Source organism: Mus pahari, chromosome 3 (genome assembly GCF_900095145.1).
Source record: "Mus pahari chromosome 3, PAHARI_EIJ_v1.1, whole genome shotgun sequence".
NCBI classification, from domain to species: Eukaryota; Metazoa; Chordata; class Mammalia; order Rodentia; family Muridae; genus Mus; species Mus pahari.
The window spans coordinates 48,043,432-48,057,291 of NC_034592.1; the positions used below are offsets into that span (position 1 = coordinate 48,043,432).

The 13,860-nt window shown below is 38.7% G+C and overlaps 1 protein-coding gene across 2 annotated transcripts in view; it reads left to right on the forward strand.

Annotated features, from left to right (window-relative positions):
• The first annotated feature begins 1,410 nt into the window (after positions 1-1,410).
• Positions 1,411-13,860, forward strand: part of Tank (TRAF family member associated NFKB activator) — a 62,405-nt gene continuing 49,955 nt past the window's right edge. For both annotated transcript variants that reach the window (XM_029536714.1, XM_021193271.2), the window contains exon 1: positions 1,411-1,518. The gene's annotated coding sequence lies outside the window, so the exon portion shown is untranslated. The remainder of the gene's footprint in view (positions 1,519-13,860) is intronic.

A 13,860-nucleotide genomic window follows, 5' to 3' on the forward strand; every position in this document is an offset into this window, starting at 1 on the left:
ACATCATGGGAATGGAAAATAAAAAAATCTATGTTTAAGAAATGCTATTTTCCTTATTCAAAGTTTGCAGCGCATCTATATTTCTAACTGCCTATGTAGTCATCCTTGTGTTCTTAATGTATTATTAATTCTATAATTTCAACAAGAAATTTCCAAAGCGTACTCTAAACCAATGCTGAATGAACTAGATTTCATTAAAATGTGAAATTTCTGTTCTTCCAAAGATATTATTGGGAGACCAATGGCCTCTCATGCCCTTAATTCCAGTACCAAGGAAACAGAAACAAGCAGATGTTTGTGAACTCAAGGCCAGCCTGGTTACATAGAAATTTCCTGGCTATCTAGACCTGTTTAAAAAAAAAAACAACTAATATAAGCATATGCAAAGAAAGGCTATGTGCCCTTAAAGAAAATATTTCCTCTCCCAGAAGCCATCAGTTTAATCAATCAAGACACAATTGCCTGTTAGAATAACAAAAATCTAGAATACTAAAAACACTGAATGCTGGTGAGGGCTGGCACAGACAGAAACTCTCCTTCACTGGTGCTAACAAAATAGATACACATTTACCATCTTTCATATTCTTTGCAGCTGCCTTAAGGAGTTGGTAATTTATTTTTTCCTCATGAAAATTAGAACATTGTTCTTTCTAGAAGTTTTTTCCACCTCAGCACTGAGGAAATACATAGAGGTGAGGAGCATGCTGGAAATTTCTAGACCTTTCTTTCAATTTTACTTTGCATCTAACCCCGCTCTAAAGAAAGCAAGGCATTTCGTTTTATTTTAATATGAGCAGTGCTGTGTCACATTTAACTTGATGATTTATTGCAAAAAAGTTTTTACTTGATCTAAATGTTATAGATAGGAAGTTCTGCTTGTTAAAAATTTGAGCAATATTTTATAATATTTTTAAAGTATCGTATAATGTGTTTATTCTATTTTTCCTTTTTACTTAGCAAGTATACCCATTGGAAAGTATTACGAGTGGGAGGAAACACCAAGTTGATGCGCATGTGTAATATTTCTCAAGTTGTGGACTTTAACTCAATTATATTCGCATAAGGATCTGGTGAAAACTGTGATTTCCTGGGCCTTCCCCTACCGGCTCTAAACAGTAATTTCACAATATATCAAGTTTTTCTGAGTGGTTCTCCAATCTACATATAAGGTAATATTAGAAGTAGTTATTTACTGTTTGCTCAAAATTCTACCTAAGACACTGAAGTGACCTTTAAACAAATGACTTAGGTTTAGGGCTCTCTGGCTGTCAGATGTTATTTCCTGTATGGCCCCAGGCCGCCATGGAGGTTGGCGGGGCGGGGCTTTGAGGGCGGGGCCTTCCTGCAGAGGCGGGACATGGGGCGGGGCTGGCCCTGAGGATGGAAGGTGAAGCGTTAATGAGTCAGAGCGCAGTCGCTGCCCTCTGAACTGGAACGGAAAGCAACTTCCGGTGGCAGTCATTCTGCCGGGCACCGGCGACCTGTAGCGTGAGAGAGCACAGCGGGAAACCCTCAACTGTGAGTAAAAGCGGAGACGGGGAGTCTGGGTCGGCCGAGGCCGGGGACGCAGGACTGGGGTGTGGGATGCGCTGCGCTGCGCTGCGCCGAAGTCTCCTCCGCCCCAGCGAATTTACAGCGCGATTTTGAGCGAGAGAAAGCGCGGGTCCCTGTCCCCGAGCTGACCCTGTGGGGCTTTCCCGGCTCGTGACCTCGGCTCCGCGACGACGGTCCCCCACCGGTCGCGGCAGGGTGACTGCCGCTCTCCTCGCTGCTTCCCGGGGCGGGAAACGAGCGCGGCACGACCTGCGGTGTTGGGGCGCGGGGGGGGGGATCCCGGAGTCCTCGAGGTCGCAGAAGCCGGTCGCCCCGGCGGTTATGCCCTCGAACACTTTAATAGGCTCTTTGTGTTTATCCCGGGAGTTGCACAATTCCCTTCTCTGCTTTCCTGTGGAGTGTCATCATAGTCTTGTCAATGAGAAGTTGGGTAACTCCCCCCCCCCCCCCCACGGAGTCCCGGAGAGAATGGGTGGCCAAGGCTCAAAGAGCAGAAGTAGCCATCCACCTTTCCCTGGTCACCCAGTTATTAGGTAGAGTCTCCACCGTGGTGTAAACTGACTGGCAACGAGTTATACACCAAAAGCAAGCAAGCAAGCAAACATTCAAAAGAGAAAAAAAGAGCAATGCTTGTCATGAAATCCGATCAAGGGGGAAGATGCTCTCGGTACCCCCCAGAGGACTTAGGCCCTCACACTATTAGGCTGGCTGCACAAAGCAGCCTTCTTGGGTGTCTATTTCTCTCGCAGAAACTTTTGAGAAGTTATCATGAAGAAGAAACGATAAGATAGAAAGTGAACTGATGTGAAGTAACACCCCGTTTGCGACTCGGAGTATAGACAGTTAGCAGAAAAACAAGCACCACCTTCTTGCGAAAAGCCATTTGGCCACCTTTGAGAGGGGCCGGGAACCCTCAAATGATAAAGGAGAAAATGAAACCACCCCAGTAAAGCGTTTCCAATCATGTAAGACAAAGCCTTCCACATCTCTTAAAGGCGCATACTCATGTTATTTTGCTCCCCTATGGAAATGAGATCATTGCTTACTCTGTACACCCTCTCCTCTTGTATTGTTCACTTTTCCCAAGTTTTTTTTTTTTTTTTTTTCCTTAAAGGTACAGTTGTTGCCAGGCATGGTGGCCCATGCTTTTAATCCCAGAACTCAGGAAGAAGATACAGATATAGTGACCCTTCATGATAGGTGCCAAATACTTTAAAGAACTATTAGTCATGTGGCTTTGCCTAGGTTTTGTATCCAAGATTATTGTCCTCTCGCAAATTATTGAGATAATTTCCTGTGCTATTTCATTTTAATACTTGACTCATTTTAAACATCTAAAGTTATTCTTGTACACTGTAGATACATACTTATGAATTAGGTAGCATAAGTTTTTTTTTTCTTTCAACATAATAAAAACAGACATACCAGGAAGAGGAATTCTCATTTGAGGTATTGTCTCCATCCGAATGGCCTGTAAGCTTGTCTGTGAGGTATTCTTTTGATTGCTGGTTGATAGGGGAGGGTCCAGCCAGCTCTGAGTACTATTATCCCTGGGCTGGTGGACCTAGACCTTATAAGAAAGAATGAGCAAGCCAGGAGGAACAAACTAGTAAGCATCACCCCTCCATGATATTGCTCCAGCTTCTTGCTTGAGTTTCTGCTCCAACTTCCCCCAGTGATAGGTTATGAACTATGAGTTGTAAGATGGAGTAAACCCCTTCATCCTCAACTCGCTTTTGGTCATAGTGTTTATCATAGCAACAGAAACGAAAGTGGGTTAGGTGAGTGAGTTGACTTAGCCAGTAAAGGTACCTGCCACCAAGCCTGATATCAGGGTTCCATCCTGAGACCAGCAAGGTAGAAGGAGAGAGCCCCTCTATGTTGCCCTCTGACTCTTACACACACACACACACACACACACACACACACACACACACACTACATGCCAGAAAAGAAAAGGAAAGAAAGAGAGAAAATAAATTAGTTCTTTCAGTTCTTTTCTTTTCCAGACTGAAAATTCTTTTTTAATTTTTGAGGTCGGAAGATGGGGCCACTGTGAGACCTTGTCTAAAAAGAAATGCCAGGCATGGTAGCCCATGTCTTTAATACCAGCGCTAGGAGACAGAGGCAGGGTCTCTGTTGAGTTCAAGGCCAGTCTGCTCTACAAGCTAGTCAGGTCTATATAATCGAGACCCAGTTCTCGAAAAAAGAAGACGAAAGAAAGGAAAGTTTACAGTGGCTAATTGTATGCTGTGTGTAATGTGTATTCTGTCGCATGTTTTAGGGGTTTGTCTTGTTTTTTGTTTTTAATCTTTTTAAAGATTAGGGGTTGAAAAATGTGACACATATTTCAAAGGCCTGAAATGCATTATTTTCAGTTGCTTAGAACTAGGTACTCTTGCCTATTCTAACACTCCTCAGTTTTTGGACTGCATTAGCTCTCCACCCAAAATGTAGTCCTTTGGTTTCCCTCTCTAAGTATACTTCATAATCTTGATTTTGAAAGGTTTTTTTGTTTTTGTTTTTGTTTTTGTTTTTTTTTTAACCTATTCTGATAGCTTCCTCTTTTCCTTAAATTATTGAAGTTTAGCACAACAGGCAGAGGAGAAATGGCAGTGTAAATTATAAAGGGAATGTGGTTTGAATGAGAATAACCTTTAGTCACCAGCTTGGTGAACTGTCTAGGCACAGTTCTGATGTGTGGCCTTGTTGGAAGAGGTATGTCAGTGAGGATGGGCTTTGAAGTTTCAAAAGGCCTATTCTCTAGCCTCATTATTTCTCTACCTTGTTGAGAATGATGATTTAAAGTTCTCAGGTGCTGTCTCCAAATGCCATGATGGTCATGAACTAACCTCTGAAGCTGTAAGCAAGCCCCAACTAAATGCTTTCCTTTTCTAAGTTTCCTTGGTCATGATGTCTCTTCACAGCGATAGAATAGTGACTAAGAAGATAAAAACACAAACTTCACTTGACATAACTGAACACAAATGAGTTAAAATCACCCAGGAATATTTGTGTCTTTAAAATGTTAGAGACAAAAGATAAATAACTATAATCATAAGAATAGAGGTTTTCTATTAGCAGATCATTTTTATTTTCCATTTACCTTTATATGAGTATGTTTTTTTTAAAAAAATTATATGGTAGCATGTCAATATTTTTTCAAATTCATTTCATGTGTATATGCATATATGTGAGAGAGGGGGCATGAACTAAGCATATGTATGCCATGGTACAGGTGTGGAAGTCAGAAGCAATTGCCTTCACAATTCTGTTTTCACCTTCTCCCTTGTTAAAGTGGGGTCTTGTTTCTGTGGAGCTGTGTATACTCCAGTCTAGGTAAAGGAGTTCGCCACCAAGTCTGATGACCTGAGTTTGATCCTGGGGATGCACATGATAGAAAGAGAGAACTAACTTTCACACGTCTTCTCTGTCTTTCAGACATGTACCATGACATACACCACCCCCATTTATACCCATATATAAATAACCATGTTTTTTAAAATTCAAGTTAATTATTCAAAGGCTAGCTAGATGGCTCACCAAGTAACGGTGTTTGCTGTACAAGCCTGGCAACCTGAGCTTGAACCCTGGTATCCACTTAAGTTAGAAGGAAGGCGCTGACTCCACAGAGTCTTCTGACAGATGCATGCACTTAACATCCTTATTTATATATCACCAATAAACTATTAGTTAAAAAGTGCTGGCTAGTTTTATGTCAACTTGATACAAGCTGGAGTCATTTGAGTAGAGGAAATATTAGTTGAGAAAATGCATCCAGGAAATGGCCTATGGGCAAGCAAGCCTGCGGTGCATTTTTAAATTAGTGATTGATGTAGGAGGGCCCAGCCACGTGTGGGTGGTGCTACATCTGGGTTGGTGTTGTATGAAAGCAGGCCGAACAAGCCATGAGGGACAAGGCAGTAAGCAGCACTCCTCCATGGCCTTTTTGGCCTCTGCATCAGCTCCTGCCTCATTGTTCCTGTCCTATTTGAGTTCCTGTCCTGGCTTCCTTTGATGATGGATTGTGATGTGGAATAAACCCCCTTTCCTCCCCCAGTTGTCTGTGATCATGGTGTTCTATCACAGCAATGGAATCCCTAACTAAGACAGCTTTTGTATAGTGATTGGCTTGTAACCAATCCTTAAAGCTCTGCTCCATGCATATGTAACACATCATTCATTATCTTTACCCTGAACTGTCCTGGTACTTTTCGTATTAAATAGTGTGTAATTTCACACCCATTTCCTTTAATCTGCCTGTGAAATCTGACTACAGAACAGTGCCAGCTTGGTTATTAGCGTTAAAATAAGTTTTCCAGAAAAAGAAAGGAAACTAAAACAATAGAGTGAAGCCCATAGTTTCCTTCAGGGTGTAGAACTTTGCTATGCAGACAAAGCAACACCTTTCCATTTGAAAAGGGATTTAAAAAAAAAAAAAAAGCACGTGTTTTACTTAATACCACTCTCCTAGCTACTTCATGTTTCATTTTGTGTACAGGATTAGTGTTTGGCTAAGATTAGTAGAGCAGTTCTTTGCTGGGTATAATTGATGTCATCACCCTCTATTTGGGTTTAATTCCAGGAGCTTTGGTTTCACGTTCTGACCTTGATCTCACACTGTAGAACCTTGAACCTACGATCTACCTCAACCTTTCTGCTCCTTGGGATTGCAAACCTGTACCACAAGGTCCAGGAATAACAGTAGTTTTAAAAGGACTTTTGGATCTTTTTTTTTTCTTTTTCTTGTTTTTAAGAGAAAAAAATTGGAGGAATAAATATTGCTGATTTTCTCACAGAAAAATATCCTGGACAGTGACTTGATTCTTCTTCTCTCAGAGATAAAAGTCTCCGTAATAATAGTTTATGTATCAATAACTTTTACTTACCACTAATATTTTCCTTCACATACACATGCAAAAGGGTGTTAACAGTGAAAATAACGTCTAACTTTTAAGTTGTTGAAATAGGGAATTACTTGAAATTGACTAGACTAAGAAAATAATAAGAATTCTGTTTCACTGGTTACTTAGCAAGTTAAAAGTATGAGTGCTTAAAATATTTGCGGTAGAGTGGGAAACTGTTTATTGAGTAATGGACCACATACAGTTAAGTAATTTTGCTACAGACTTGCGTGCTATCAAAATGGAAATGAAGGACTTCCATCCTCTAGTATGAAGGACCTGTTCTTTTAGATTGCTTGAAGAACATTAGTTGAGCCAGTCAGCAAATCAACTGTTATTACGGGATGGCTTAGTAGTTTAGACTTAATGACTGGTTACTATGCAGCGTTTTCTGTATCATAATCTCATGACCCCATATATTTGCTGTCCCTAAGTCAGAAATGCTTTCATTGTTTAGTGACGTTTCTCAACATTTTAAAGTTATTTCTTTCAGATTAATCTCAGAAATAGTAGATAATAATTTGTGCTGTTCTTCCCCCACATAATTGTGCTTGTCCTCCTCACGTGACATACTGAATACATTCTCTGTAGTTTTCTCATCTATGAATGTCCCTGATATATATGACTCATTAGATCAGATTAATATGAGTATATAAAATTTCATGCTCTCACTTCTCTGTCCCCCGATTCTAACATGGCCCCTACTGAGACCTCTTAAACATGACTCGTGAGGTGGCACATTGCCTGCAATCTCACCATTTCACAGGCTGAGACAGGGGAATAACAAGTTTTAAAGCAATTCAGAGCACATGTAGAGTGTTTCTGTCTGTCTGTTTCTCTCTTCCCCTTCTTTTCTCCTCTTCCCTTCTCTTTCTCACTCTACCCTAACTCCATAAAGCCCACAACAGAGTAGTCACTCATGTGCCTAAGTACAGCTTATGAGTAATTGCCATATTTATATTTAGCTCAGAGGTAGAAAATCATAAATCCAGTTTTCCTTCTGATGTTCTGTTTTCTAATTATATACTTGAATCCCTTTCATTTGATAAGGAGTTTTGGAGAAAGAAAGTACAGTCATATTCCTGATGGTCAGATAAACCATATCTGATAATAGATGTGGCACACAGCCTGGATGTGTAGTAGACTATTCTGTCAGGTTTGTCTTAAGTACACAGTTTGCTGTTTTCATGGCGACAAGATCCCCTAGTGCATACATCCTCATGTACTATGGAGAAAACAAGGAAGTGAAGCAAAACTGAAACTCATGGGTGTGGTCCTATAAAATCTTTCCTTCTTGGGAGACACATTTCTACCAGGCTCTAACATTTAGAGCATTACTCTGAGACTCTCTAGTTCAGCTGGTATAGATGTCCTATTTTGTTTATCTGATAATTTTAGCTAACCAGATTTTAGAAAAAAAAAAAAACAGACAAAACTTTTTGACACTGCTAGAACTATAATAATTTTTTTGTATCAGCTGCATAATTGAAATATAGAAATTGCTTAATGTGGCATACTATGAGTACATCCATAACTAAAGTTTATGATGTGAAAAGTAAGATTAGAAATGCAAACTGTCATTTGAGAAATTGGCTGATTGCTTCTTCTGTTGTCCTGGGAGTGATAAATGATCATGAATATTAGGAATGATGATTCCTTCCCATTTTCGTTTGAGTAAGGAAAATCTGAAAGGTCTGCCTAACCCATCCAAAACGGACAGTAGAAAGTGTCTGTCTTATATATGTGCACTGTCATTGACTGATTTTTCTGGCTTTTGCTCCTGATACTAAAATTAGAGGAACTATAGTTGAGGTACAGAAAAGATAAAATGTTTCTTTCTTGTCCTCACCTTTGGACCTGGTCAGGTGGCATCTTTTTGATAGAATGTGAATTCCTACTATTCATACCTGGATGGGTTGGGGAAGGCTGCTGCCCTTCTCCTCTAGGGCAAAGTAGAAGAGGTTGATGTTTTTGAGGTGGTTTCCTTTCCCTGACCTGCAACTGTATTAGGTATGAATTGGCCTCTCACTGCAAGTGTAAGCCCTAAGAGAGCTTTTACCCAAAAGTTGGTAAAGCCATTGGGTCATGTCTTTATCTCTAGACAGTTTGAAATTTCAATAGGATTTGGAATGATTATGTATTGATAGGAGAAACATCAAGTAAAATGGGTCATTGTTGCTTGGTCAAAAAAGGACTGATGTTATACTGAACTTTCTCCAAAAGAATGCCATTATAATGAAAATGTTTGTTTATACTCTGAAAAGTATTGGAAATTTCTATAAAGTAGTGTTGTTCTAGACCATCAGCCAAAGCATCAAAAAAAAATTTTTTTTTAAAAGAAAGTCTTCTGTAGCTGGGTGGTAATGGTGCACACCTTTAATCCCAGTACACGGGAGGCAGAGGCAGGTAGATCTCTTTGAGTTCGAGGCCAGCCTGGTCTACAGAGTGAGTTCCACGACAGCAAGGGCTGCATAGAGAAAGAGAGAGAAAGTCTACATTAGTAACTACTATTTTTGTTTCCATCTTCAGGAACAGTTCAAAGAGCGGATCATGTATGGAGGGATGTTTTACATATTCCTGCTATAACATGACCTATGACGGTGATTTAAAATGTGTTTCATTTTTCCCTTACCCAGAATTATTGTTTAAGAAGACTTGTATACAATTTGCTAATATTTGTTGTTTGATGATCCTAATGTATTTACCTGAAGTAAATTATGTTATAACCACAAACATTTTAAAATGAACAGATGAATGAGGTCCATGGAAAGGTCCTTATTGAGATATCTAAACTTACCAATTCTGTTAGAGACAGTATATTTTATGGAAATTGTACTCAGTTTTATATCATTTAATTTTTTCAGAGATAAATAGAATTGATATAGAAGATCAAATTTGTAGTCAACTCTTCATTGCCTGCAGTAGGATAGCACAAAAGTAATACCCAAATTTATTAGATCTGAATTTTCATATTTAAGAGAAACTGGTATGACCTTTAAAAAGGGTGGAAAAGTAGATAATTGTGGCATAGATGGAGATTTGAAAAATTGCCAGACTATCCAAGGATTTGGGGTAGATGGGGCTTATCAGGAATATTCTGCAGTTGTAATGAGAGTAAGCTACACAGTATACAAATATTGAATCTGGATTTAAATGTATATTATACATTTAAAGTTACACCCTAAACATCTTGGGAGTAAGTGGAAATAGAGATTTGGAGAGCTCTGAAACCTTATTTACTTTCTCATTGGCATTCTCACAATTACTTCTAATAAAACAAGTTGTGACTTGCAACCATTTGTCCAACAGCCTCTAGGCCTCCTCAGGGAAATTAACACTGAGGTATGAGGAGCTATGCCAGTGGTTAAGAGCATGCAGGTTATGGCTTTATAATTACAAGGCCTTTGCTTCCTCCTATTTATCCATGTAATATTCTCAAGGCTAAATGCTGCTCAGCAGTTTTAAACTTGTGATTTAAAGAAAAAAATGAGCCTTTTGTGAAAAGCTCTATCCTGAAATTTCACTCTCTCTATAGAAGAGTGTTCTCCCTTTACAGTCCTCCTTCCTTTTGTTCTGATGCAGTGACTCAGGACACTAGAAGGGAGGCTAATCTGCTGACTCCTAAGATCTTAAGTACTAGTTTAGGAACAGTTGCCCTTTATTAATCTTGTACAGCCGATGGTATTTTATATATTGTTCTCTTATGTTTGGAGGATCTTTTAAAAGATTACGCAAAAATATTTTTCAAAGTTTTCATGTTAAGTACTTAAGATGATACAGACTTCTTTGAAAAAGAAACAGTATTAGTCATACTTTACTGTTATAAATTTGGAAGACTAGAAAAGAGATTTTTTAAAAGACGTGCATTCAAGGGCTCAAGAGCGGCTCTGTGAGTCAGGGGCTTGTTGAATAAGCACATGGACCTGCTCTGGGTCCCCAGCCTGGCTGAGATCGCTTTCCTACTGGAGGATTGCTAGTGCTTACTAGCTGAAATCGTGAATAGCAAGTACAGTGCCGAGGGAACAATGTAGGGAACAACCAAGCAGGACATACAGCGTCTTCCTCCAGCCTGCACAAGGCCACCTGCACATGCACATACACGCACATAAAAAACGAAGTCAAGCACCTGCCAGACATTTATTTTTCCTGTTGTTTAACTGTATGCAAAGGGTAACAGACCTGCATTACTACCTATTTCACTAATAATCTCTTTTAGAAAATCATAGAATTATGAACAATGACAAGTTTTTGTGCATTTCCTAGTTTTCCTTCTAGCATTTATAAATAAATGAGACTATCTTTTTTGGTCTATATATCGGAGAGAAAAAGGTATTAAATGTTGGTGATACAAAGTGATATAATAATAGGTCCTGATTCTCTCTCTTTTCCGTTTCCTTTTCAAAAATTATTTTTCCTTGCATTTTCTTGGTAAGAATATTTGAATACTACTATTCAAAGGTATACCAGTGTCAGAACATTAAAAACATATGCTAGGAATACAAAGAGTAGGAAAAACATATTTAACCTTTACTTCTAATAAATTATCAACTTATTGGCTGTTTTCATTAACTATCTTTTCTGGCATTCTTAGTCAAAATTTAATTCACTGTATTCTCAACCACCCTACCCACCCCCACCAAACGTTCTTCCTCTTACCCTGTGTCTTTCACTACTAGTCTTTTAATATTCTGGAAAATTACTGATGGATCATCTGCAACAGAATCATTTTATGCTCTGTGTTGAGTAGGTCCTAACACCGCTTTCCTGACTAGTTTAGAATCACAAATGCTCAAGTTCTGCCCTTTCAACTGTTAATGCATATCAAGTTGGCCATCAAAACTTCTGTCCATTTCACCTTTGAAATGTCTCTTGAATCCACTCATCTTTTATTTTCTCTGGTTTTACTCCTAGCACCCACTTTCATGTAGAACGAAGCAATAGTTTCTAAAGAATAGCCTCACATTGTTTCCTTGCTGGCATCCAGTCATACCTTCTTTCTTTCTTTCTTTCTTTCTTTCTTTCTTTCTTTCTTTCTTTCTTTCTTTCTTTCTTTTTAAGTATAATAGGGATTTTGTTTTGTTTTTATAGATAACTTTTCTTTAGTCTAAAGACTCAGTACTTTACATGAACTTTGGTGGTAGGTCTAAATCAGAGTGCAAGAGTATTTCCATGCTTCATGAAATCAGTTCTTTAGCTATCTTTCATGAATGAAGAGCATAATAATGTAGCTTCATGTATAGTTTGGGAGACACATAGATGCTGCTGAAGATACTTCAGAAGTGTCCCAAAGGACTGTGGCCTCTATTATGTTTCATACGATAAACTTTTTTTTTTTTTTTGTTTGCTTACTTGCTTGTTTTTTGGAGACGGGCTATTACTATATAGTCCAGGCCAGTCTGGAACTTACTATATAGCTCAGGCTGGCTTCAAACTTGTGACAGTCCTCCTGCCTCACCCTTTTAAGCTGAAATTACAGATGTGTAGTATTATACCAGACCTAAATGATAAACTGCATAATAGCTGTATTAGTTACTTTTCTTGTCCGTTTAGCCAAAATGTTTGACAAGAAGCAACTTATTTTTCAAAGTTTTCATGTTAAGTACTTAGATGATACAAACTACTTCTCTTGAAAAAGAAACATTACTAGTCCTACTTTACTGTCAGAATTTTGGAAGATTAGAAAAGAGATTATTTTGGCTTATTTTGATTTATAGTTTAAGCTATATAGATATAGCTATATAGTTAGGGCTGGTGGCAGAAGTGTGAGCTCCCTGGACACACTAATCCAGATTATCACACTTCAGGACCCACACTCACCAAGGCACTATCTGTCTCATGTTCCATTTCCTTCTAAAAGAGCACCAGTCGTCAAGGACCAGTCCTTGACACTTATGAGCCTTTGGGGAACATTCCACTCTCAGACATCAACAATGGCCTTGTTCTTGGGTACTCATTAGAGTTGATGCAGTGGACAGACTGTACATAGCCAGGTCCCTTTGCTTGTCCCCTTGGAACCAAGGACATGAGAAACTAAGTCTTCCTTGTAAAAAGAGATCTGTGCCCTGCTTGAAAACCCTCATTAAACCTTTAGTTGAACGGGCTAAAGGTTAAGTTTTCCAGTGACATTTAATGCTTGCTACAGTCTGCCCCTAATTGAATATGCTGAAGTTTATGCAGTGACTGCACTCTACAGTCCCAGAAGTGTCACTTTACACATCGGCTTTTTGCAATGCCATCATACATGCTGACTTGACTATACCATATCTAGAATCTCCCGCTCTCATACTCTCAGCACTAGACTTTCATAAAGGAATACTCTAATCACCAAATATAGCCTCTTAGTGCTGTTGCTGCTTCAGAATGAATGCTCTTTCTTTAATCCTGTTCTTCGGAAGTCCTTCTCATCTCTTAGGACTCATTTTGTCATATCCTATATGAAGTTTCACGTTTTCTTCTGATTGAATTTTTTATTTGAACTTTTTTATCTTGCTTAGTGCTTTACCAGTAAATTCTTTGATTCTAACACAAAAATTCATTTAAAAAAATTTTGAAATCTTTCAAATAATTAATTCTTTTCTAGCCAAATCCCCATCAAAATAGGCTCATACCTTTTTTTTCTTATGTGTTCACTTCACTAAATAATAAGGTTTAATAGGAGAAAACGGTAGACCCCATGACTATTTTGTCTCCTGAGGGGAACAAAAGCATCATATACAATGTGTCCAGCGCTGACCCTGTCTTAAATATTTTACTAAATTGTATATAGCACATCTCTTTTCTTTTAGAAGCCTACAGAATGGTGGCCAACCAAGAAAAACGGTTTCTTTTTTTAAAAAAAACAATTGAACTGTAGTATGTCCAGACATTATCTAACCACTTACCAATGTCAGTGACCTGAGCTTCTTCATTCTTGTTCCATCTCTTCCTGGAGCCTTCCTACACATATTCCACCTAGCTGAAAGTTGAAACAAATGAAAAAGACCGTGTTGGTAGGTATGCCACTTGTCAGTGTTCACAGTGTAGTCCCTTCATCAGTACCTTCTCAAACTAGAAGTACTTATAACTGAAGACGGAGATGATTGGCCATGCGGTTTGGATTTAAGCATGCTTACTCCAAATAAAAAGTATTTTCCTGGAGAGTGATAATTTTTCCAGAAAAGCACACCAAAATGTAATTGATATGTAACTACCCACAGAGACTTCTTTTTCCTATGGTCAGTGTCACTGTCTTACACACATTTCTCTTCTTGGTTCAATTAAATGTATCATTGATTTATTTGTATCAAGAAAAACTTAATTCCTCAGCTTATGTTCTTATTTCAGGGAGTATTATGCACCCATGTATAATTTTCTTAGCAGTTCCTCTTAATGACATCATGTGATCTCATTCAAGGACCCACAG